Consider the following 27,218-nt stretch of genomic DNA (forward strand, 5'->3'; position numbering starts at 1 on the left):
GTAAAAAAATGCCACTAAAAGATACTAGTTATAATTATGATGATACACTGCTGCGACCAATACTAATTATAATATCCTGCACAAGCAGACTGATGAAAGGATGTTGGAGTCCAGATCTATGCTACCCTGGATTAATCTTTGTTGCATCATATTCGTTTGTGAATGGGCAGACTCAGCAATATTTCAGCTGTACGACCTGTAAATAATTGAGTCCAGGCAAGCCAGTGATTGATATGAGCAATGACAAACACTATTGGGTTATCAGTGCCGTACCCAGCCAGCCCCCCCTCCCCTGGATTTTTTTAATAGAAAACAGTTTTATTTGAATCATGAAAATACAAGTTGGGGACAAGTGATACTTGTACAAATATTCCCCCCCCCTGTCAAAAAAAAGTTAACTACGGCCTTGGTTACGATGATACAAAATCAACCAAGTCACCAGGACTGACCTGACCCAGTCCATTCAGTTGCCCCTGACAAGCAAAGGCTACTGGGATCTATTTTAAGATCCTCACAGGATGTTTTGATAAAAATATTGTATAAATTTCTAACAAAATGCAGTAGTGTTTACCCCTTAAACAATAAACAATAAAACAAACAATCTGCTATTAAAAACATATTTGAAACATAAAAATAAAATCCTAAAAGTAAACACTTTCAGTACCAAAAAAAAGAAAATTTCTTGGGAGAATTTTAAGTTATATAGCCTCTTCCCTTAGACTAACACTTAGTCTCTGAAAATTACTTTTGATTGAAACAAGCAGCTAAATTTAAATTGAAAAGGAGCCCAAGAGAGTTGGGAGATTCAAAACCTGAGGAAAATCTAGACTTGCTTCATTTAGGGCTATAGCATTAGTAAGGGCTAGATGGAAGGGGGACAAAATGGTTCAGACTACATTATAGGTATTATAAGATAATTGCAATCATGGTAAACACACCCACGACACTGTTGATTTGTTAACAATGTGTGCAGATGAAAATTATACAACCTCTGAACTGCTGAATTAATCTGAACAGCATCGCAAAGTACAACAGTTTGTTTAATAGTGTTCTCTTCTCATCAACTAAATCTCTAATGAATCATTTTTAAGTCTCAAGTTGTGAGATACTTCTGAATACACCTGTATAATTTTTTTTTTTTTAAAAAGCTATCTGTAGTTTTTAAATATGAATGACATCTTCAACATTTACTTTGTCTTATTCGTCTTTGCAACCATCACTAAAAGTCATATACCTTTGAAATTTCTTTCTATTCATCCAAAACGTTTTAAAGTCAGGTTCTGAATGACCACAAATTGTTAGCTTATAAATTTCACTGTCTCACATGAGGGCGGTGGGGCAGCCTCGTGATTAAATCATTCGCTCGTCACGCCGAAGACCCGAGTTCGATTCCCGACATGGGTACAATGTGTGGGTACAATCTGGTGTTCCCCGCCGTGATATTGCTGGAATATTGCTCAAAAGCAGTGTAAAACCATACTCACTCACTATCTCATATGCTTTTATTAATTCAATAAACAAAAATATAAATATGACAGGATTTTACATAAAAAATGATGAAGTAAATTGTGTTTATCATGCATTGACATTTGGACCAGAGATCATCAAACATACCACAAAAGAGAAGAAAAAAGTGGTGTGTCAAATGAAAACATGTGCAACAAATGAGCATTATTGCATATATATAGTGTATTATATCACACGATCTGTCATCAGCTACAATAGCAGAGCATGAAACATTGTTGACCCCGATTGGCCAAACGAGTGTTTGTTTTCACAACATAAACACTCTGGTACAACAGTACAGCTGCTTGGGATTTCATAGTCACGAAATTTGGAGAAATTTTAATTTCTTTTAAATTCACTTGCCCTTTGGTCATTAAACTTGTTTTGAATTTAACATTAAATAATTACTACTGGCTAGCGACAAGTTATCGCAGAGGACCAATTATCGCAAACTCCGCATTATAGCGCGTACACGATTGGATCTCTTTTTACTTTTGCTCGGTTTCATTAGAAGAGAGAAATATTTATCCAAAAATGATGAACAAAACCACAAACTTGTATAGGTCCGCGACAAAACTGACTCTTGTGAGGAAATATTAAAAAACAAACCATATAATCACCTTGCTCAAATACAACTTAAGATGAGACACGCGGGAGGTGTCATGTGACTAACTCACGCTTAAACAAAAATCAAACAACACGATGATGCACATTCAGTTCTGTCATAGCTTACAATCTGTCTGTCATTTCTTCTTAAATTACAATTCTAAAACCTATTTGAGTTATTTTTCCAAAAATGCATAACCCTGTATATATCGCAAAATCCATAGTAAAAAGTGTTGAGGATAAGCATGTGTAAATCAAATTTGGGGGATATTGGTTTACGTCAGTTTGCAGACACTAAAGAAAAAAGCATTTATAAATTGTAATGATTATAAAAAAAGAGTGCGATACCAGAGAAAAAAGAAAATGAAATTTGTATAAATGAAGCAGTGTACTTGATCACATGGAACATGTTGTTTAGATGATGGCGACAGCTGGTACAGTTGGTAGACGCGAAATTTCTACTTCCACTGGGCGGTCGGGTAGCCTAGTGGTTAAAGCGTTCATTCGTCACGCCGAAGACCCGGGTTTGATTCCCGACATGGGTACAATGTGTGAAGCCCCTTTCTGGTGTCCCCCGCCGTGATATTGCTGGAATATTGCTAAAAGCTGCGTAAAACCATACTCACTCACTCACTCACTCTGCTTTGCATTCCCTGTCATCCCGTAAAAACAGAAATCTACTGGTTCTTTTCAACGGACAGAAATAAGCGCATTTGCTCATAGTTTCACACAAATCAAGTTATTTGCGCAGTTAACATTGTACATGGAATATTTCAGAAATAACATGAAAAAAATGGCGATAACTGGTCGGTGACCAGTAATATTTTTGTGCAGAATAATGACTGAACATTGCAAGGCTGCAACAGTGCATGCTCTTGTCATAGTGTGTTATATCACCATTCTGACCATTACATAAAGCATAATCCTCTTGTTCTGTGTTATCAACATAAGCAGTACATTTATTATCTAATACTCTTTAAGACATAAGAGACTCAGGGTACCAGGGGATATAAGACCCAGTACCTGTGTACCAATATCTCAACTTGTCACAAGTCGGACTGTATTGGCAAAAAAAGATAACTGCGATATTATTGCAAAATGATTTTGTGATATGCTGAGAGTTGAAGTATTTGACATTAATTTACTCTGGTGAACATGCAGTTACTATTTTCTATACATTAAAGTAAACATTACAAACGCGTGTATGTTATTGCAAGAGACTGGGACATTCCAATTCTATATTTAGCCAAACTAAGCCATGATAGTTTATTGATAGGACTGTTTGTTTGTTGTTTAACGCTGCACGTAGCAATATTCTAGCTATATGACGGTGGTCTGTAAATAATTGAGTCTGGACCAGACAATCCAGTGATTGATACCATGAGCATTAATCCACGCAATTTGGACACGATGACCAAGTCAGCGAGCCTGACCACGCGATCCCGTTAGTCGCCTTGCACGACAAGTAAAGTCACCTTTTACGGCAAGGAGGGGTTGTTGACAACCTATTCTAACCCGGATCTTCTCGGGTTGGCAAAATATCGAATGTACCGGTATTTTCAAGTGCTGCTGATCCAGTGAACTGGTGAATTCATGACTGGACAGAAACAAGGAGTACCAAAGACAAGTGTAAACAGGCAGGTCCATCTCTTCGTACTGCAGGGAGTGGGGCCAACATAAAATATAATTCCCTGCCCTGGAAGTCTTGAAAAACATCCTGAGAAACAAGAATAGTTTTAACTGGTCGCATTTATAGACACTGTTAAAACCATAATAAGCTGGGTGTTGAAAGAAATATGTCATGGGAATAGTGACAGTGTAATATAACTTGTCTCATAATTGACAGCAAAATTACAACATGCCCTCCATACAGAAATCTATGTCTTCCTTTATCAAAATGTATAATGCATATTATTAAGGAATATGAATTTATAGTAGATATTGTACAGGTTGTAAAGAAACGGCTTCATCATTCATGTTTATTTTCCAATTGGAGCAAGGTGACACCTTCCTGGAAAAAACTTCAAGGCTAGCTTCAAGAGAAAATTGAATTAAGACAATTTTTCGAGGCAACATATTCTTATTGATTTTGTCACAGAAATAACAATCAATAAGAATAATTCTAATTTGTTCCAAATTTTATCATATGCAAGTACAGATCCATTAAGCACATGTAAATGTTGCGTTTCTTGCAGCAGGAAATATTCAAACATAATATCCTTATAAATGTTCAGCCATTTTAAAGTGCAAGTATCATGAAAAATAGCAATAGATTTTTCTTACATAAGTATATAGCCAGTATGATGCACAATACGATGATAGAGAAAAACAGTGTGTAAATGTAAACTTAGCACTGTTGTGCTTAATTAAAAGTATGTAGTTTTAGGTCTGTATTTGTAAGAACCCAAAAAAATCATTAAAGGTTAACGAGGGGTGGTGGTTTTATAAGTACGTCAAGCTACGTCTGCAAGCTGATTGGGTATCACCACCAACCGGGTACAGAATACATGTATACGCGATCGTTTCATTAGTTGTGGGGAGACTTGTATTGTATATATATTACTGGTATGGATTCAATGGTATGGATTCAATGTATGTCATTGTCAAGAGCATAGCTAGTGGCGGCGTGTTAAGTAACCTTGAGTTAAACATCAAACATACAATTATACCATTGTAAAAAAAACAAAAAATTCTATTTTAGGGGAATGAGCTAGCCCCACCTACCTCCATCCCTAAAGATAAACATTGATTGATCTTTGTGGTCAATTAGCACTTATTAACCACAACAGTATTTGTCTCACCTTTAGCATCTCTGATCCTATTCTGTGGTTTTTGATATTGCAAATTACCCGCCCATGATTTTCCTAAACATTGTACCGACCAATCAAATGTTGAAAGGGAAAGGGTAAGGGAGGTAACCTTACCTAGAAACCAAAGCCACTGCCAGTTTTAATGGACTTGAAGACATCCTTACCTTCAAAAACAATACGAGTGCTTTCTTTTGCGTGTCAGTCAGTTTTTTTAAACTTGATCATAATCAATGGGACTGGCCAACCCAACATAGAGGCTGGTTTGTAACAAGCATAGTCACCTTTTACAGCAAGCGTGGGTTGCTGAAGACCTATTCTACCCCGGCTCTTCACAGGTCCATGTCACTCATCTCACAACCTCTGCATGACGTCAGTAGATCATTGCATAATGTACGCCAGCAGTCACTCCTGATATCACAAATCTTTCAGCCATGTGTATAGTGTTATGTAACACATCAGCAAGTGACACTGATTCACAGCGTCTGTGACATGTTGAGGAGATATACCAAACAGATTAACCAATCTGTGTTTTGGTACTACTTGTGATCCATGCTTCCAAGATGGAGATCATCCTGGTTATCTTCGTCACTATTGGTGGTCACAGGTTCACATGTGCAGGGCTTCACTTGTACCAATTCATCTTCCGAGGGGCGGTCGGGTAGCCTAGTGGTTAAAGCGTTCGCTCGTCACGCCGAAGACCCGGGTTCGAATCCCGACATGGTTACAATGTGTATAGCCCATTTCTGGTGTCCCCCGCCGTGATATTGCTGGAATATTGCTAAAAGCGGCGTAAAACCAAACTCACTCACTCACTCATCTTCCGAGAAACATTCACATTCCATGATAATTCGAAAACTTTTGTCACTGTCAGAGTTCATATCAGCAAGTTATGAACGATTTGAGCTCACGATACCGAAAAAAGTATGATCGATGCTGCATCATTTTAAACACAGAAACATCTCACAAGAAAATAAATGAAAGTACCAAACCGTGAACAATATAAGAATCAAAGAAACAGCTTGGCTCACACATCACCAAATAGTGAAATCAAGTAGTGATATAAATGGTCTTTATCACATTTCCACTGTTGAAAGAGGAGTATATTTAAATCCTTTAATCCCACTCATCTGAAGGAAAGTACAGTGTACAAATGGTCATTGTTCAAAGGACAAGTAAAGTCATCATTACAACTTTGTAGATTTTATTTTAGGACATACCTAATAGCAAATACTTGACCAAAATTAAATTTGAAAAACAGAAATAGCGTAAAACATAAAACAAAACACTAAAGGGGCAATTGTCCCCATACAAAATTTTCCTCCACTGCGGGGATTCCCCTTCCTGGAGGCTAAAATGGATTCCCAGAGTTCAGTGGGTTCAACGATTGGGCCGGTGCCTAGTCTGCGTGCCTATATTGTCATAGGTACAAAATCACCCAAGCATGGAAACAGGAAAGACAGAAGGGGATTGAGGGGCATCTCACATATGACACAGCTAACTGGTGAACTATATTCACACACACTGTACTGTGTGACAACCTTTAACATATATATCAATGCGTGACTGAACATATTAATCATTTAGTACGATTTGGGCTATAAAAGTAATTACAGACAAGATCCAGTATTCTAATGGGCCAAATGCGCAGGATGATATACAGATTATTTCCAAATCTAAAAGAGATTGGCACTTGGCTTTTGCCGGATACAAGTTCTTGATTAAAACCGGACTTCAAACATCCATTCATTGGAAAGATTCCCCTAAAGGATGCCCAACCACAATTAACCATGTTAACACCAAAGATGACTTTGTCATGAAGCACAATAATGTCACTGAGCAGCGAGTCCACGTCAACAAATCATATCGAGGGGTGGCATCCAAATCTATACAAATTCAATGACAGACTGCAGGTCACAGTCCACTTAGTTTGATGCCACCAAGGAGAAGATCTTGACCATGCCCGTGAGAAGGAGGAGAAGAGACAACTTCTCGCCAACCAGATATCACAATTATCACAATGCTGTTTCACTTTGAGTTGGAATTATATACATTTGAGATGTGAAGGAAAAATGTATTTTTGTGTCACAAATCGTTATCTTTGTGTTACAAGCATCCGCCAGTCCCGTACAGTTTTTCAAATGAAACACCGGCCTACCATTAGAATACAATACCAAACCAGTATGTGATTTTGTACCCATCAAATTTTTCCTCAATTTTTTTACTTTAGTTTTTAAACTATATACTTGTCCCCGACCAGTTATCACCTTTTTCCTGGTATTTCTGAAATATTCTGTGTACAAACATAACTGTGCCAATTACTCTGATTTGTGTGAAACTATGAGCAAATAAGTGGTGGGATGTTACACCGATGCATCGGTGAATCGTGATATTTTACACATCACAGTCACACACTAACTAAAAAATATTGATTCTTACCTAAATTTTTGCTTTAATGGCTGTTACACCAAACACTAATTAGTAGTGAAAAGTAAATATTTTCATCCATTGCGCCATACCTGACACTGGCAGCTGTAAATCGTCAGTGTGCCAGGTATTTGACTATCCTGTCTATGAAAAAGATGGCTTACGCACCAGAGATAAGAGAACATACAAGTATCGTGATACGTATCAGATCGTGAACAAGGTATCGTGATATGTATCGGATCGCACAGTTGGTGTATTGTCTTAGCCCTAGAGCAAATGCGCATATTTCTATCAATGAAAATAGTTTCAGTAGATTTCTGTTATAATGCGACAATAAGGAATCAAAACAGTGGAAATAGAAAATTCCCATCGACCAATTGTACCAGTTATCGTCATCATCTAAACAACATGTTCCATGTGATCACACACCCCGCTTCAGTTATACAAATAACGTTTCCTATTTTCTTTGGTGTCGCATTAAATTTTTATATTTATGACAAAATTCTTTTTTCAATTTGGTGTCTGCAAACTGACGTTAACCAATATTCCCCAAATTCAATTTACACATGCTTATACCATGTATACTCCACACTATGTACCATATGATTAAGTATACTATAGATTTTGCAAAATATACAGGGTTATGCATTTTTGGAAAAATATAGCTCAAGTAGGTTTCCGAATTGTATTTGGGGAAGAAATGACAGACAAAGCTAAGACAAAACTGAATGTGCATCATCTGTTGTGATTAGTCACTTGACACCCTGCCTGCGTGTCTTTTCCAAAGTTGTATTTGAACAAGGTACTATATATGGTGTGTTGTTTTAATATTTCCCCACAAGAATCAGTTTTGTTCATCGTTTTGGGATAAATATTTCTCTCTTCTAATGAAAATGAGCAAAAACAAAGTGAGATGCGATCACATGCGTGTTGGCAATAATTGGTCCTCAGCCATAACTGGTCGCTAGGAAGTACAGTTACATTCTTTAGTCAAACTTTATTGACATAATACATCAATATGATTATTTACATAATACATCAATAGGCCTGGACGGGAAATATCGATACACAACGGGCGTACTGCAATATGTGTACCAGTTATATCGCGGACCCCTGTGTCCGGTAAATTGCAGTCTCACCATTATTTTTTATTTAGTGTTACTCTACGTGATCGAAAACTGGACAATATCTGTTTTGAAGCGCGAACAGAGAGTGAACCCCACAGATCACACAATTATTTCCAGAAAACCCCTGCAGAAATAGAACTATAGAAACAGTGGTAATCTTACCTAATGTCACAACGTCGAAGGATTTGAAATGAAAAACCTTAACTCAAACATTAGTGTAAACAATCACTTTTGTTTACCGCATGTGACTAAAATGATGAAATAACTTCTCCCGCCATTGTGAATACTAAAATAGAGAACCAAACGTTAACGGCGGAAGATTTTTTGATAAACACGGCGGGTGTGATCAAATCACTGAGAAGATACGATTAGTGGGAACGCGGAACCTGATTAACCACGAACGCGACAAGGAGGCGATTAAAGAATCAGTTTATTCTCAGAAACCACAAAAGGTGGTACAAGAGCATATTACAATATATAATTATGCATATGTACAAAAAGCAGACAAGATGGCAATTAATAACAACATGTGGTTACCTAGCATTTTTAATACTAATGGACATTTTTACAATAAATCTCGATAATTTTTTTAGATTCTGTGCGTTTGTTGTTGATAAGAGTTTTACAAATTTTATAATATTTGGCCATTCAGTATAATATGATGAGAGAAATGTTCGCCTCTCTCTTTAAAAATAATTACATCTGAATAAGTAGTGAAATTCATCAGCAATAGATGGGGAATTACATAATTACAAGTTCTATTTTCCTTTGGAATATTTTTCCATCGGCCAGTCTCATTAGGTAAATTATTTCAGGTTCGAAATCGTAGTATTGGAATTGCTATTCGTTTTGGCAATAGAAGATATTTATCGAGAACCGGAATGTCCTTTAAATGTTTTTAGTATAAGCCTTTAGAACTAGAATTAACGTCACTTCTCCATTTCTGAAAAAAGTGATCTTTAAGTATTTGCTCTACTTCTGACACTAGCCACTTTGTTGTGCAAATTGACGGATTGTTAAATACATAAGATAATCTAATACTGTCTAATATATCAGTAACACATCTAACCCAGGGATTTGTTGATGCAATAGTCTTGTTCCCATTAATTGACAGATATTGATATAACAGCTGTGAAAGTTTATACACACCAGTTTGATATGTTAATTTGTGCCAGAAAGATATCATTCGTTTACAAATTATTATTCTTAATGGTAGCCTACCTAATTAGCCATATATCATATAACGAGGAGTTGAATTTCTTAATCCTGTGATGAGTCTGAGGAATTTGAGGTGTATTCTTTCTATAATTTCTAAATTTTCAAAGCCCCAGATTTCTGAACCATATAAGAGCAACAAAATATTTGTTGGGGTAGGCAGGGTTGGGGGTAATGATGATTGTCCGTTGCGTCTTTGGATTTTTTGCAGTTTATTTTCTTCCAGTTGTTGATAACATGCTGACGTTTTGGTTTCTTACTAAGAGATGGTCGGGTCGGTGATTTAAAAAAACCTAATCTGTCCCCGAAAAGTCTCGAAAGAAATAATCTGTCCTCCAGGTTTTACCTCAAGAAATAAATCGTGCTGGATGTTCTTATAAATTTGGTTAAAAGATGGTACTTGTTGTTACCCTGTCTGGCGCTCGGCATTAAGGGGCTAAAACAAGGATGGTATCTCAGTGGGCTAGCACTATAAATCGGCATCAGTCCGGACTAGTACAAGCAGCCACACACAAACGTGCATGCACGTCGCTATATAAGTGCAATAATCTTGGATGCGACGTAAAACCCCATTTCACCCCACCTCACCTCTGATATATTTGATTTTTATACAGTTAATAATAGATGAATAAATAAATGACACAGTGAATAAGGGGGGTCGCCAAATTTTATCATAACCATAGGGGGGCGGGGCTCATGAAAAAGTGACAGTTCTATACAATGCATTTTTTTTACATGTTACATACATGTTGGACTTAGATCTATGGAACGACTCTGATCCGTGGCGGATTCTCAGAACTATGATCTCCCACATATGAGGCAGATAAAGGCGCAAAATCAGATCGATGGCAGATTATTATATAATATTAATAAATGGCAATTCCTATAGCGCTAAACGTCGTATAGATTCATATATTATTTAGCGGCAGACTTTCTATGATCAATGTGCTTTCTCTGGATTACTTGTATCATTTCTCCATTTGAGTGAGTTGGGTTTAACGCCGCCTTTAACAGTATTCCAGTTACATCACCGCGTGTCAGCTTCATGTGAGAGCAAAGCCCGAAGTGATGCAGGACTTAGACGTTTACCACTTCGGTGAAACCCACGAGCACGGGTATGGTGCTGACAAACCTAGAAACATAATCGGGGCGAACCGGGATTCGAACCCAAAATCATAGGTTTCTGGCGTGCCAAAGGGACGCAACTCTGCACAGCAAAATGTGGCGCCTTAGACGACTGGGCCACCCGTGCCCCTCTCCTCTGGAACAGCATCGTCGGTGCCGGGATTGTATATCGGTATTTTTCTTAAAATAAGTTCCCCGAAGTTTCATCATAGAGACAGTTATCTGAGACCTTCCGTACCATCCTCTGATTTCCCGGAGTTGATAAAATCCTGAATATTTGCATCTTCAAACTCCCTTTAATAAAGCGGATCTTCAAGGTTCTGGAATTATAAAATCAAATCGAGAGGGAGAGAATTAGTTGACATAGAAAAAATTATGGACTTGCGGTCGATTGAGTCGATCACTCAAAAAGAAACATTTGTTTAATTATCAGCACAAAAACTGCTACACATTAACAAAACAATTCTCTGGTCCTGCATGATGCAGTCTGTGACAGTAAGACCTTTCTGTTATAAAAGTCATACTACATGTATTATCGCGCCCATTATTTTTGCGATTTTAAAGAATCATATTTCGTGTTATATTTCCCATCTCATTTCTCACAAGGGAGTAACTGTTTCTCTAAATTACTGGAATTAATGTTTTTGTGCTAATTATCGAAGCGCGATAAATAGAAAAATCCTTTTTCATTTGAATATACGAAATAATAAACATGTTCGATTCTGAGAGACTTGTTCCTTTTTATTCACTATGATATAGAATGATATATCCTGCATAACATCCAAACGGAAGTAGGTCACGATGATGCTAATTTGCATATCAACCTAGCAGCAGCTTCCTCAGCAACCAACTGGTCAGGGTCTTGAATTGTGATTTCCGTGACTTTCCGGATTGTAACGTTTGTCTTTGATGGACCGTCAGTTATAAAATTGTAAGTGGACAATATTCTTTATTTTAGCGTTAATATATAGCTTACACAGCGGATCAGCTGAACGCCGGTAGCGGGTGTAAATCGGCCCCCTACGAACAGTCGCCTATTAAAGTGACACACATCGCATTTACCAGCGTATTGCCGGTGTGTGGGCTGTCTGCTTCGAAAAATCAAACTTTATTTCCTCATCGTCTTTTTTATATATTTATATATTTATTTATTTTTCATAGTCCACTTGAAACAATTTATTAATCCTATTCCCAAATATCCCAATTTGTAGAATAATTCTGTATAAAGTAAATAACTACCTAAGACATGTAAGATGTTGCAGATTTTTCTATTAACAGTTACGATTATTAAGCCTATTCTTGCATGGGATAAAATTTTACTAAATCTGATGTTCTGAAGTCTCAATCTCTGTCAAAAGGTTTTAAAATGAATACTTCTGTGGCCAATTAGGTACTGCAATTCCCTGTGCAGAGTTGCATCCCTTAGTTGTGCCAGGATCCACAGATTTCACAGATTTGCCCTGTTTATTATCCTTGATTTGTCACCACCATTCCTGTCTGTTACCTGTGAGTCTGTCACCTGCATCACCCTGTTCTGTAGTCACTCCTTTAGATGACATGCAAAATATAAGTGAACTATTGTTGAAAGCAGCATTAAACCTAACCTACTCACTCACCCACCAAACATATCTGGAATATTGCTGGCATAAAACAACATTCATTGCATCCAATTCACATTTTTTTCCATTTTTTATACTGAGATCAATGAATTCTAAATATCGAATTTAAAAGATTGAAAATTAAATAAGATTTGCAAACCCCACATGACTGTACAAGGAAAGTATTATTATATTTTCAGCCTTGACAAACAACATTGTCCAAGCTTGTCATCTGTAACACAGACAATAACAGTGAGTACCAAAATGGGTACACTTTTTTTTATGCCTCCTCACGAATTCTTTTGACACGTTTGTCAGGTAGAGATTACTTGGCGCAATCCCCCACAACAATCCCCTGGTTGCCCTATGAGGGCAAGCCTCAGATAGGCCACTCAGAAAAAAGGTACCTGCGTCATAAGCAGATAAATCCGCTATAAGTGGTAATCTGGCAAATCTCTTGACAGCATTGTTAGATTAGTGAAGACTGGACCGGGATAACACAGCCTACAGGGGACTTGTACCTCGGCTGGGGACGGGCAAGGGAGATATTGAGGCACGCTGGAGATACATGCTTGTGTATGGCTGAACTTGTTCAAAAACTGTTGAACGAATCATCAGTAACAAATCATCAGTAACATTAGATGAGGCTTGGAAGTTTGACAAGGTTTGTTATTTTGAGCTATATTCATTTTTGTATGGTCTGTATGCAATTTGATGTTATCAGTGAAAAATGTTATAAGAACTATTTTTACATTTCTGTACAATTATTTGCTCTTGAGGTTCTCAGTTTTATTTTTGATGTCGTGATTATATCCAGATATTATATTTTTGATATTTTTGAAGGTTTGTAATATGAAACATGTTTATATTCTGCTTGAATAAGACCTGGTGGGTATAATGGAATTCTGCTATGCATTAACACTGTGACTGTTTAACTGTGTATAAATCAAACTTATCAGATTCTCGGCCAACACTAGAGGGATTCTTGATTAGTTATTTATTTTGGTCTAGGCTGCACGGGCCAAACTTTCATGAATACAGTCTGTTCATTAGTGATCACTCTCTCCAAGGTCATTTGCTAAAGACCAAACAGGTATACATTGGCTTTGTATGGCTACAAAAGAAATATAGGTTTTCTCACATAAGTAATTTTCATTTGAAGAAAAACTATGTTCGGTGGTGAAATAGAATCATTCCCATGATGTTATACCCCCAGATACCATGAATCAGAGAATTTAACTGATACTTAACATTTCATGACTGTACGGAAGAAGCCAGTTGAAACTGGACAAAGAGTTCAAGTTGTGGATGTGGAGGTGAGGGTGAGAGGAGGGCTGGCGACACCTTCCATGTAAAGCCATGCAGGGTTTAAAACATTTCAAACTGAGTGCCCATGGTTGGCAAATTAGTAAAACATTTTTACTGTGTTCAAAATGGAGATTATTTAAAAGTTATTACTTACCTTACTTCAGAGGTATTTAACATTGAATTTTAGCATTGCATTCAGTGCAATATTGTCAAACGAGGAATTAAAGGTTCTTCCTCTATAATTGTCCTGACTCCTATTATCCGTGAAACGCTTGCTCCCCCTCCAACCCAAGCCCAAATTTTACCATATTATTATATGTTTTATTATACCCCAATCCCACTCAGCCAAATCCCTCCCCCCTAGCTTTTTTAGATTAGGTACAGTGAACGTTTATATTTTTTTGGGTTGCACTTCTTTAATTATTCTTTACGCTTTTTTCCCCCAATAGTATAAGTGCAACCCCGTGTGCGAAACACGCGGAATATATCGTATTACATCTCTAAATGCGGAAAGCGCACGTTAAATCCTCAATTGAAGAAGAAGAAGAAGAAGTGAAATGCAGGTCACCTTACAAGGCCATAACATTAGTTATAGATATGTTATGAGAAATGTTTAATTCCTATTTCGGAATTTTTCCTGAATAGCTGCAGCCTTAGGGCCCAATTATCCAAATGTCTCTAATCAGGTCTAGATATATCATTGCCATGTCAGTTTCTCCAGCTTGTTTGTGTTTGTGTACACTTTGTTGCGATATGATACATATCTTGATAATAAGGTCGTGATACGGTACACAATAGTGTATGCAGATTTGACACAAGTTTAAACATATTTAGTAGATTTGAGTACAGAAAACAGTGGTTTGGGAATTGATACACATCTGTTCAATAATCGTGGATCCATTGCTGAACTAGGCATATTATTCCGACATTTTATTGGAATAGTGCTGATTGTGGTGCAAAAGAACACACACTCATCTTTATAATTTAATTCGTATATATCTGGGAGGAAACACTGAGTGATCATGTGACATGTTGACATAAGGATCATGATGAAGAGTTTTCCGCTAAAACTGTCATTTTGATATACCGTATTTGACATAATAAGCATCCCGCTCTTATAAGCGCCCACGGCGATATTTGCTAATTATATTGGCCAGTGAACAATCCCAATTAGCACCCCTTCCTATCGATCACTGTACACAAGACATATTTGTTTGTGTATAATACGCCCTTGTTCGTTATATTCACCCTTAATTATGGGCAATTAAATTCTGGAAAAATATATCTGTTGTGTATAATACGCACAGACTTTTCTTTTGTATCATTTCAGGCTGTCAGCATGAACCACGAAATTTACAATCCTCCAGCTCTGTTTTTTTTTCCTCAAAATTTTATTTTAATAAGGGCCCCCTATTAATAATATTGACAGCGCCCTTCCGCTCGTATTACGTCGAATACAGTAACAATTGTTAAAATAATTTTCATTCCATAATCACTTCTATGATATATTCTCAGAATGAAAAATGGACGTCATATTATAATGAAACATTTGTCTGTATTATTTCTAAATCACCTGATATGATCTAAGATAAATGAATACGGTAATACAATTTGCCCCACAATATGTACTATACATGCAGGGGTAGAAATGTCTTTTCCCCACGTGTGACACCAGTACAAGGACATCTGTATAGGTGTGTTATTGGGATTAAATTCAGAGTTGCACCAAGAAGAATACATAAAGTCTTTTTTTTAAAAAATAAACATGATTTCTTTGTGTTCCCTTCAGAGCCTAAGACCTTTAACCATGTCATTACATTGATAATAATGTCATTGGCACCCTAACATGAAGTATTTCAAACCCAGGAGTGTATTATATTCTTGACTTACTTAATTTCCAATGAATCATCTATACATGTGAGAGTCAGTGTATAAAATGAATTAAATTTTCCCTGAGGCAATATACAAAGCACCTGAATGTTTCAGTCATTTCACAATTATTTTTCTATTTATTTTATTATGATAATGAATTCCCAACATTTCTATGTTGCCTTTCATCACCCAATGATAAGACTAAGAGAAAACGAAAGTCAATGCATGTTTGTTTTATTTTGTTAGTTCTAATCATGACATAATTAGTCTGTCTTGATGTTTTTAAGCCCTTTTGATCTTATTACCCGATAATAATTTTTAGTCGCAGTCAAATAAATGGACATATTTGTCAGTCAATTTATGAAATGACTTAAATATTTAGACATTTGTAAACTGCCTAAGTGAATCACATGTTACATATTGACTGACTTGACACATTGACTGTAACATACAAGCCTGTGCAGTGAGAATGTTTTCAGTGCATGTCTGGATCAGACAATGAACTCTATTCTCTCAGCTGATCCGCCCATAAATGTTACATGTTTCAAGTTATCAGACCCTAACGACTTAATCCGCCAACCCTACTGTCTCTATTGTATACAACTAAACCAAAGACACCCTGCCGAAACAACTCAACAAGAGGACTAGAAGCTATATGATCGTGCCTTCTGAAATATCAAATGCATTAAGTTCATGTGGAGTAAAGGCACAGTTGGAGTATGTGATATGATCATATGGTCACCCGTTTGTCACCATTCGTCTGTTAATGCTTGTGATTAACATCATGACATTAACATCATGGTATTAAAATCATGACATTAACATCATGGTATTAACATCAAGACATTAACATCATGGCATTAACATCAAGACATTAACATCATGAGATTAACATCATGGCATTAACATCATGGCATTAACATCATGAGATTAACATCATGGCATTAAAATCATGACATTAAAATCATGGTTTTAAAATCATGACATTAACATCATGGTATTGAAATCATGACATTAACATCATGGTATTAAAATCATGACATTAAAATCATGACATTAACATCATGACATTAACATCATGACATTAACATCATGACATTTAAATCAATGTTGTATACATATTAAATCAAACAAGTTCAAATTATGGAAATGTCCTCAGAAACCACAGGGCATAAACCGTAGGCCACGTACAACTGCATTATTGAATTTAGTTGTTTCTCTATTTGAGAGACAAAATGAACTTGACTGAGAAAAAAATCATGAGCAATATCACTCTCAAGGAAGAGAATATATGGATGCCAACTTCTTTATTATGAGGAACACAACGTTTTGGAGTATATGCTTACTCCTTCATCAGGTCACCAGTAAGCAAATTCTCCAAAACGTTGTGTTCCTCATAATAAAGAAGTTGCCATCCATATATTCTCTTCCTTATGTGTATCACTTCTAAATGCCTTTCAAAGATCTAACATCACTCTCAATAGCCTAATATGGGATGTTTTTTGGGTGTTTTCTGTTATTAAAAATAACTTTGTATATAACAGTTAGGCCATACTGTCAGCTGAGATCAGTGAGACTACATTAAACAGATAATTAATGTATGACAAATAGCGCCAATAACAACCAGACTATCTCAACTTGAAACTATCACCACATGTATTGTCACATGGAGACAGAAGATATGTTTAGTTGACTACACTCACTCTTTGGTTGTCTGACAAGACGGTCACACTAACAATACATGGATTCAAGGGTGGAGTTAGTGGCTCGTCTTTGGAGAAGGATATATACGGAAAAATATTGGCCTTGAAGAATTTAAAGTGCAAAAATCTTGCACCTTGAACAACTTTTATCAAAAAAATATAATTTTCAACTGATCACCTTCATTTAAAGTCAAGGGTAATATTTGTTACATTGCACTCTATATAGGAATGATCTTTTCTGTTTATAAAGACATGATTCATTTCAAATTGTTTACATATATTTGAAGGAGAAAAACAAATATAAATAACAGTTTTATTTATTCAGGAAATTTTGAATACATTTGGTGAGTTCCTCCTAACTGTCACTACTGCCATGGCAACATATTCAAATTTAAAGTTTAAATAACAAATCTAAATGATGTTTTTTATGTTTTTATATTTCCCCATGTACTGACCATGGTTTTTCACTGAACAAATCTGTTAAATCAGACATTTGACATAAACATGAAATATGTGTTCAGGATTTTAACCAAATACCTCTTTCTTCTGAAATCAGTTTAATAATAGAAGCAGTATGGCAACAGTTGCTACCATAACACCTGTGAAATATTACAGTCATATATCCCTGTTGCTTTGGACATGCCTGACTACATTGTTACCATACAGTGTAAGATCCAATAACAATAGCTGTGGAAATCTCCATTGTTCTGTTAAGGGATATGTATTTGGTTTATCCTCGCTTGGTCACATAGTAAGGAGTGGAGTGTAAGCCTGTTATAGCGTTATGAAATCTGTCATAATGCCCTTGTGTTTTCATATAGAGCTGGCGTGAAGGGATATGGTAAAGTAGTGTTTTAAATTGTGTAAGGATTATTGACATGAAGTTTATGCAATGTTTGAATAACTGTTGTAATTGTTATTTCTGACAGTGATATCAGAGTATTATAGGTTTTGTTATGTGTTCAAAGACAAGAGTAACAGGGGTCTTACAGATATATTGATTACTGAAGTTTTTTAAAAATTGTAATGATTTGGATAATATTGTTTCTCAGACTGATCAGTGTTATTGTGCATATATATGCAGTGTATGCAGTATTGCTGCACATTGGGGTCACAACAGAAAGTCGTAAACTTCTCTCCTTCAAATGAATGGACATCTCTAATGGGAATGAAAAACATTTCACTAAAACTTGTGCAAAGAATTATTAAAGTGCCAGGCAGAATTGGAAGTTATATTTTGAATTATTTTCAATGTAATTTTGTGAAAAAAAATCTCAATGAAGCATATTCTGCTCTATTGAACATCAGTACACTTTAGGTCTTTGAAGAACATTTTCAGGTCATCTGACCAAATGTCTATTTGTCCATCCATCTATTAACTCTTCTATGAACCATCTAAAAGGAGTTGAAATGTCAGTCTCCCCATCCTGGAATACAATGGGTTCCCTATCCTGGAGTACAATGGGTTCCCTATCTTGGAGTACAATGGATCTCCCTACCCTGGAGTACAATGGATCTCCCCATCCTGGAGTACAATGGGTTCCCTATCCTGGAGTACAATGGATCTCCCCATCCTGGAGTACAATGGATTCCCTATCCTGGAGTACAATGGATCTCCCTATCCTGGAGTACAATGGGTTCCCTATCCTGGAGTACAATGGATCTCCCCATCCTGGAGTACAATGGATCTCCCTATCCTGGAATACAATGGGTTCCCTATCCTGGAGTACAATGGGTTCCCTATCCTGGAGTACAATGGGTTCCCTATCCTGGAGTACAATGGGTTCCCTATCCTGGAGTACAATGGATCTCCCTATCCTAGAGTACAATGGATCTCCCTATCCTGGAGTACAATGGATCTCCCTATCCTGGAGTACAATGGGTTCCCTATCCTGGAGTACAATGGATCTCCCTATCTTGGAGTACAATGGATCTCCCTATCCTGGAGTACAATGGATCTCCCTATCCTGGAGTACAATGGGTTCCCTATCCTGGAGTACAATGGGTTCCCAATCCTGGTTGGTTGTTTTGTTGTTTTTACGCCACACTCAGCAATATTCCACCTATATGATGGTTGTTTGTAAATAATTGAAACTGGACCAGACAATCCAGTGATTGATATCATGAGCATTGATCCACGCAATTTGGATCGATGACATGCATCAACCAAGTCAGCGAGCCTAACCACCTGATCCTGTTTGTCGCCTCTTACGACAAGCACAGTCACCTTTTACGGCAAGTATGGGTTGCTGAAGATCTATACTACCACTGGCCTAAGACAAAACAAATTTGCCATTTTATGTAACAAAAAATGCCAATCAGATCTGTTATAAATGGTGAATGACATCCCATCTTAATTTTACCACTGGAATTAGAGAAGATGCCCAATAGTCGAAAGGGCTGATAGAGTATAAATTATAAGTGTGATTTGGCTGGCCAAGGGTGATTGCATTCTGAAAGGTTAATTGGTACTCTTGCTATCATTCATGTGTCTGCATGGCCCACGTTGGCTTATTGCAGGCTGCTTAAATACTGTGAGCTGCAGCAGTGTGTGAGTACTATAGCACAAGTCACTCACTTGCATGACGGCCCACACACCCACACCCCAACACACACAAACACCCACACATCCACACACCCTCAAACACCCCAACAACCCCACACTCACTCACTCACTCACTCACTCACTCATTCACTCACTCACTCACTCACTCACTCACTCACTCACTCACTCACTCACTCACTCACTCACTCACTCACTCACTCACTCACTCACTCACACTCAAACACACTCACTCACTCACTCAGCTAACTGAAAGAATTACTGATTACTTCATTATGCATAGTCTATATCTCATCTTTATTCAGGAACCATTCTTGTAGATCAGAAATAGTAACTTCCAATATTTTGTCAATAATTCTGTGTGATTATGGATGCCCAATTGTTATGCTAATGAAGTCTTCTGTCAGTATTAATGGGTAATGTGACAGTTTTGGGATGGTTGGAGTGTTCAGCTGTTAATAATCAGTGAGTGGTTTCACTGTATACACTGGTCATGCACTCTGATAGTGGATTAGACCAGATCTATAAACCTGTAGTGACGTCATCATGTCCTATTTATGCGGGCCTTCATTTTGTTGATAAAACTCTAAGGTAGTGAAGGTCCTTGAAATCCCTGGCTTTCCATTTCGTCATTGGTTTCTCAAGCGTCATTGGTTTCTCTGGACAAATGATCGTCTGTCCCTTGGTGGGACATCCGATGATGAAAGGGAATGGTATGACAACTTACGCATGAAGTTCTTGCCAAATATTCAAAAGCGCCATAGTTTCATCATCATCCCATGACATCCCTCGTCTCTTCAGCATCTTTGAGCTGTCACACTCAAATGAGAAGCTTAAAAAAGTGAGATGGTCTGCAGACATCTGGGCTATAAATAGAAATGATGACGCTGATGTCTGGACGATTTCCGGTGTAATGTAACAAGTGTGTAAAAATTAATCATCAGCTCTGTCCCTTTTCACAAGTAAAGGCACAAATGTAGATTTTACTATGCATTCACATGAACAGATTTACATACAGTGCAAATTAACACATGTGCAATTTAACTTTCGACCTGGTCAAGACATGATGCAAATGTGCTCCTGGGGTAAATATACACACATGAGTAAATGTGTTCACATGACAAGTATACACACGGGTGTATTTTTGCACATGTGTGTAATGATACACACATATGTAAACAGGTGCATGTGAACAGGGTATTAGTATAGTGATACAAGGGTCACTGAAATCCTCAAAGTGAGGAACAGCTAACTGCACCCCAATCCCCCCCAAACCCTGTTCGCTACTTATTAAACCCACTAATTATAAAGTTTAACATTTTACCCATCATAATATTCTCAAAAAGGTTAGAGGAAACCATTTTACATGTCTAAGTTGGATTTTGAGGAAGTTATTGTGGCACATAATAATATGGAGCGGCAGTCAAACAGTTTTAAACATTATTTGTAGTGGCGAACATATTGTAAATTTGCTCCAGGTATAAATCATTTTTCAATTTTTCACTAAAAGAACAAGTGAAACAATACTACTAAAACACTATTCTGCCTTACAGAGCCTGAACCGTATTAGGTTTCTTTCTGCCTTCCCCTTACTGTAATGCTATAGCCCCCAAAAATGAAGCAAGTCTAAAATTTTCCAAAAGCTGAATCTCTCATCTTAGTGTGGCTATTTTTCAATTTATTGGAGTTATTGGTTTCTATCATAATTATATATTTTCAGAGACTAAGCCTTAGTCTACCAACATACCTAAGTGTGAGCCTAACCCAAAACTACCAATATTAGTAATGGTAAATGAATTGCCTAATTGGGCTTAAACACGCTATAATATAAATGCTTACCACATTGAACATAACTCAGATAGTGGTTAAGGGATGATAGTTTCCAGTGAAAGACACTTTATCAGGTACTATCTCCAAACCTTTTTTTCAAAAGAGTTGATTTGGTCACTGCGGTTTCACTGTTTTGTCTTGGAGTGTTATGTTCCAATCCTTGAGTGTCATGCTGGCCCACGCCATCAGTGCCCTAAAGTAAACAAACTTGGACCAGCTTGCCCCTCCCTGCCTGCTTCACTGGAGCAGGGGAACAACTGATAAGATCATGGCTAAAGAGTATCAGATTCAGTGAGAGGGGGGATGCTGACAGGGAGAATTTTGGCTTGTGCCACTAAGTGAATATGACATTTGTTACAAAAGAGTTGACAGTTTGATCAGTCATCACACCAATAGCACAAGCTATACTGAGACAGGCGTATCATGGGTCACAGGGTGGCTAGTTGGTGCTAGTAAGGTCACAGGATGGCTTGTTGGAGGTAGTAAGGTCACAGGATGGCTAGTTGGTGCTAGTAAGGTCACAGGATGGCTAGTTGGTGCTAGTAAGGTCACAGGATGGCTAGTTCGTGCTAGTAAGGTCACAGGATGGCTTGTTGGAGCTAGTAAGGTCACATGATGGCTAGTTGGTGCTAGTAAGGTTACAGGATGGTTTGTTGGTGCCAGTAAGGTCACAGGATGGCTTGTTGGTGCTAGTAAGGTTACAGAATGGCTTGTTGGTGCTAGTAAGGTCACTGGATGGCTTGTTGGTGCTAGTAAGGTCACAGGATGGCTTGTTGGTGCCAGTAGGGTCACAGGGTGGCTAGTTGGTGCCAGTAGGGTCACAAGGTGGCTAGTTTGCGTTAGTAAGGTTACAGGGTGGCTAGTTGGTGCCAGTAGGGTCACAGGGTGGCTAGATGGTGCCAGTAGGATCACAAGGTGGCTAGTTTGTGCCAGTAGGGTCACAAGGTGGTCACTATATTTAAATGAAATTTGGGGCAGTTATGTTGCGTCAGGATAAACACACTTGATATTTCTGTGGCATATTTTAACCAAAGTGCATAAGACTGAGTCAACCTGGGAGATTGGTCAAATTGAACACGGTGCCAAATGGCAAAGCTACTGACCATTCGTTTTCAACATCTGTTTGCATTTATCTGAGATGATCTTTGACTGAACTTTATATGGGTAGACTGAATTTTTTAAAATTATTATTGCTCTATGTATCATACAGGCCAAAAGATACATGGGTCAATAAAAAATACTTTGTGTGTGTACAGGTACGTATTCATTATTAACTGACGATATGGTTGATCTGTCGTAATTTTAAAATGAAAAACATAAATAGATATAAATCTCAGACGTTATCTACATTCAGTAACTATTTTGTTCTTTTTATTATTATATTCTTTTTATTTGTTCTTTTTTTGTTCTTCAAATTAATATTCTCGCACATTGTTTGTTTGTTCCATAAATAAAGGCCCAGAAAGCATGTTCATTGAATATGGATGAGGAGAATTTACCTTTGTGGTACTAAGCCATTGTAAAGTGACATTTAAATTTAATGGTTGTCCATATTCCCTGATAGATGAAAACATCTCCCTGATACTAAAGTCTTAATGTCCCTGACACCCTCTGACATTATCCCCTGAATGGGACACAGTCAACACCCAAAGTTAATTATTTGTCCTTTCTTCCAAAAAGATAATTATTTAATACAGCATCATGTTAATACTTTCCTTTTCGGGTCGCTTAATACGGCTTATACGGTACAGCACATTCCATATTTCAACAGATATGAAACATTCATGATTCGATTCTCAGTAGGCCTCAGTAGCATTGCAAGAGTCAAATGTTATTTGTTTATTTACATATTGATTTGGTTTCTCTGTAAGCACCGATTTCACAGTTTTATCAAGGCTCCGGCCACTGTTGGACAAATCAGAACACACGATACACTATTTTTCTAATTATGCATTTTGAGTGTACAGTGATCTACAATTTGCAGACTATTCATCTCTGCTAAATCCTCTGCTGCAGTATTTACTACAAATATATGGTAACCATAGCTACAGAATATTCTGAGTAGTCATTCTGATTTTCTCACTCGCCTAACTGTTATTCAGTCTTGTAAGAACGACTGTGATTTAGAATTTATTGAAATTTCAACTAATGTTAACATCACTTAGCTTTCATCTCAAACCTTTTAGATAATTACTGATTGTTCCTAGATCATGAAAGTAATGTTTTACTTAAAGATGTCAATAGCTTCATTTAGCCGTGTACTCCATTACTTAATTAGTGCAAAAAATGGCAATGTTTCCCACAATATAGCATCAACTATTAAACAGACTTTTTCATAGATAAAATCAATTGCTTTATGAACACTTTACCAAGAGAATATTCATGTCTTCTTAACGTAATAATTATTTATTGTGTCTAATCAGTAAAGCAGCCTCACTCCAGTGGTTTATTGACGTTGTTAATGCTTCATTAATGCACTGATTCAAAGTTCATTGTATAAGCTAGAATCGACCTGGTCTCAGACTGGTGTGTAAGCTCTCAGTCAGCTTGTGTAATAAGGAGTATGGTAAGCCTCTTTGTGCCCATGGAAAACCCATAAAGGAGAAAACCTTACTTTCACCACACATAATCTTGATGAACCCGCAACTGCTGGACTAGTTTTAGGTCGACTTCTGTTAACAAATTAGAAGTACTTTGTTATAGTTTTTATATGGTTTGTTTTAAATAGGAGTTGAAAATAGAAAGAGTTTCGGCCTGGGTGCAATCCCTGATAACAGGTATGTAGACATACAACGTACAAAAGCAGGTCATGTGTTATTGGTGGAGTGGTCTGGAGAATTTTGAGAAGTGGGTCGTTCAATGGCAGGTCATGTGTTATTGGTGGAGTGGTCTGGAGAATTTTGAGTAGTGGGTCGTTCAATGGCAGGTCATGTGTTATTGGTGGAGTGGTCTGGAGAATTTTGAGCAGTGGGTCCATCAATGGCAGGTCATGTGTTATTGGTGGAGTGGTCTGGAGAATTTTGAGAAGTGGGTCGTTCAATGGCAGGTCATGTGTTATTGGTGGAGTGGTCTGGAGAATTTTGAGTAGTGGGTCGTTCAATGGCAGGTCATGTGTTATTGGTGGAGTGGTCTGGAGAATTTTGAGTATCGGGTCGTTCAATGGCAGGTCATGTGTTATTGGTGGGGTGGTCTGGAGAATTTTGGGTAGTGGGTGGCCTAGTGGTTCAAGTGATCACTTGTCTCCACAAAGGACAGGGTTTGATTTTACTCATGGGTGTAATGTAAAACACATTGCAGTGTCCCCAACCATGATTTTGCTGGAATTGGGCTGAAAGCTGCATGACATTACACTGTCTCACTGGGAAGGTTTGATGTATATGAGTCAGATCCTATTATTCTAGTTGTAAAATGTGTTTTGCTTACAAGCTGTTCATCCCCCATAGAAATGTTGTTGCAGATTAAGGTTCATTGGGCCTTCCTGTTCTTTTTGTTTATCCCCTGGTAGCAAAATTGATGTGTCCTCCATTTACCTTAGTCTCATGTTCAGTGGTAGACACTCACGTGACAAATATATATATAAGTGTCATTATAATTAATGTTTATTTAAATCAGGGAATCTGTTGGTCCAAACAACTTTAATGGTGAGCCAATTGTCCCAACAGTATTCTAAAAAACAGCATTGGTTTATGATAGTTTTATGATAGGATTTAGTATAAAATTTACAGAAAAAAAGTATACCAAAGAAATAAAAAAATGTAAGTAGAATTTAACACACAAGAAACTATCCAATTTATTGTCATCTCATCATGGTTTTTGTGGCGGTACACCCATCCTAATCTAAACAGGATAAGGGTGATTGACCTGTCTGTCTCTGTCTCCCCATTCCTAGATCAATCTGCCACTGCCACATTTCGTAATGGCCCTATAACAGAAGTCAGTGCACTCAGGACTGTCCAAACTTTGTTACAGTTGTATGTCTTGAAAGAGGAATATGCTCCAGTCTTGAATCCAGAATTGTGTTTGAAACCGGACAGGAATTCAGATCAGATGTTTCAGATAGGCATCCTGTCCACACTTCACACATAGATAAGATGCAAGTCAGGTCATAAAAGGTCATGAATCGCCCTTGTCTCGCTCTTATTATCATAAATACAGCCTTCACATGTGTTTGTCTACAACAGCCATGGGAGGTAACTCTACCAGTTACATTTCAAGTGCAGATTGGTAACTGGAGCACTTGAGTATGTTTGATTCACTCAGGCATTTGCGGCATCTTTAAAAATCCTTCGAATTGAAACACGTCTAGGCCACTCCACAAAGCTACAAATTAACATTGTAGGTCTGTATGTCATCTTTCTGAGGCTAGGGAGAAAACTGACTTTTAAAGTTCAATTTCACCCTTGATGAACCATGGACCCTAAATATAGATCGTATTAAGTGTCCATGGATGAACTAAGCTGGAATTATGCAGTTATATTTTGGCTGAACATTGTCAAAATCAAAATCATGTAATCGTGCCACTATCACTAGAAATAATCCCTCCTAAGATTTTGTCATTGTACCCAGACAGCGTTACTCCTATCAATCTCTGGTTTGTCTGACTTGTTTGTTGACAGATGTCATGACACAGCTGGAATATGGCTCACTGGAGTGTTTACACAACACAACACAACACAACACAACACAACACAACACAACACTCACACACTCACTCACTCACTCACTCACTCACTCACTCACAATATGTTTGGAAGAGATTGCACTACTTTTTCAGATCAATCCGAATCCATGCTAAGCTGCTTTACCTACCAACACCTTGAGGCTGGGGATTGGTCTGCCATGTTGAAACAACCATTTTGTAAGCCTCTTTGTGGGCAGGCCAAGGTAAACGAATATATGAAACAGTAAACAATAAACCAATATATGATACCGGTAGTTTTTTTCTGTAATTAGAGCTTTGATGAGTTTCCAGGTATTTGGGTCGGGTTAATTTCTATGACGTATTTTAAGTTCATCACCTGGATGTGTGGTCATATGACTTTGTCATCACTCATCCTTTGATAGAATTTGTTTGTTGACAGCATAATGAATTGATACTGTAGATAATCATATGCATACTGCTACATACTGCTGAGATGGGCCTTCCAAGTTTGTGAGTGATCTGAGCTTTATGTCCCTTTGATCTTGGTATTTCAGTAATATCACTACCTGTCGCCTTAGTGTGGGAAGAATGCCTGGAGATATGGTGGTGTTATGCATATAATGATGCCGGGAATGGTGCCAGGATTAATACCGTGAAAAGTGGTGGGATTGGTGTCGTGAGGGTGCCTCAAATGGTGGTGTTTATAATGCCATGAATGGTGATGGAATTGATTCTGTGAAGGGTGCCTCGAATTGTGGTGTTTATAATGCCATGAATGGTGATGGGATTGATGCTGTGAAGGGTGCCTCGAATTGTGGTGTTTATAATGCCATGAATGGTGGTGGGATTGATGCTTTGCAGACCATTATGACGTCATTGGTTACAATGA

At 37.5% G+C, this 27,218-nt stretch overlaps 2 protein-coding genes across 2 annotated transcripts in view; one reads left to right on the plus strand and one right to left on the minus strand.

The window, feature by feature from the left end:
• LOC124134085 (integrator complex subunit 14-like) overlaps positions 1-8,770 on the minus strand; it is a 39,075-nt gene extending 30,305 nt beyond the window's left edge. The window contains exon 1 of the mRNA XM_046498727.2: positions 8,636-8,770. The gene's annotated coding sequence lies outside the window, so the exon portion shown is untranslated. The remainder of the gene's footprint in view (positions 1-8,635) is intronic.
• A 2,849-nt stretch (positions 8,771-11,619) lies between these two features.
• Positions 11,620-27,218, plus strand: part of LOC124134083 (sodium/potassium/calcium exchanger 2-like) — an 82,155-nt gene continuing 66,556 nt past the window's right edge. The window contains exons 1-2 of the mRNA XM_046498725.2: positions 11,620-11,744; positions 12,612-12,663. The gene's annotated coding sequence lies outside the window, so the exon portion shown is untranslated. The remainder of the gene's footprint in view (positions 11,745-12,611; positions 12,664-27,218) is intronic.

The sequence above is a fragment of the Haliotis rufescens genome, unplaced genomic scaffold (genome assembly GCF_023055435.1).
Source record: "Haliotis rufescens isolate VD_foot unplaced genomic scaffold, xgHalRufe1.0.p SCAF_1, whole genome shotgun sequence".
In the NCBI taxonomy this organism is placed as follows: domain Eukaryota; kingdom Metazoa; phylum Mollusca; class Gastropoda; order Lepetellida; family Haliotidae; genus Haliotis; species Haliotis rufescens.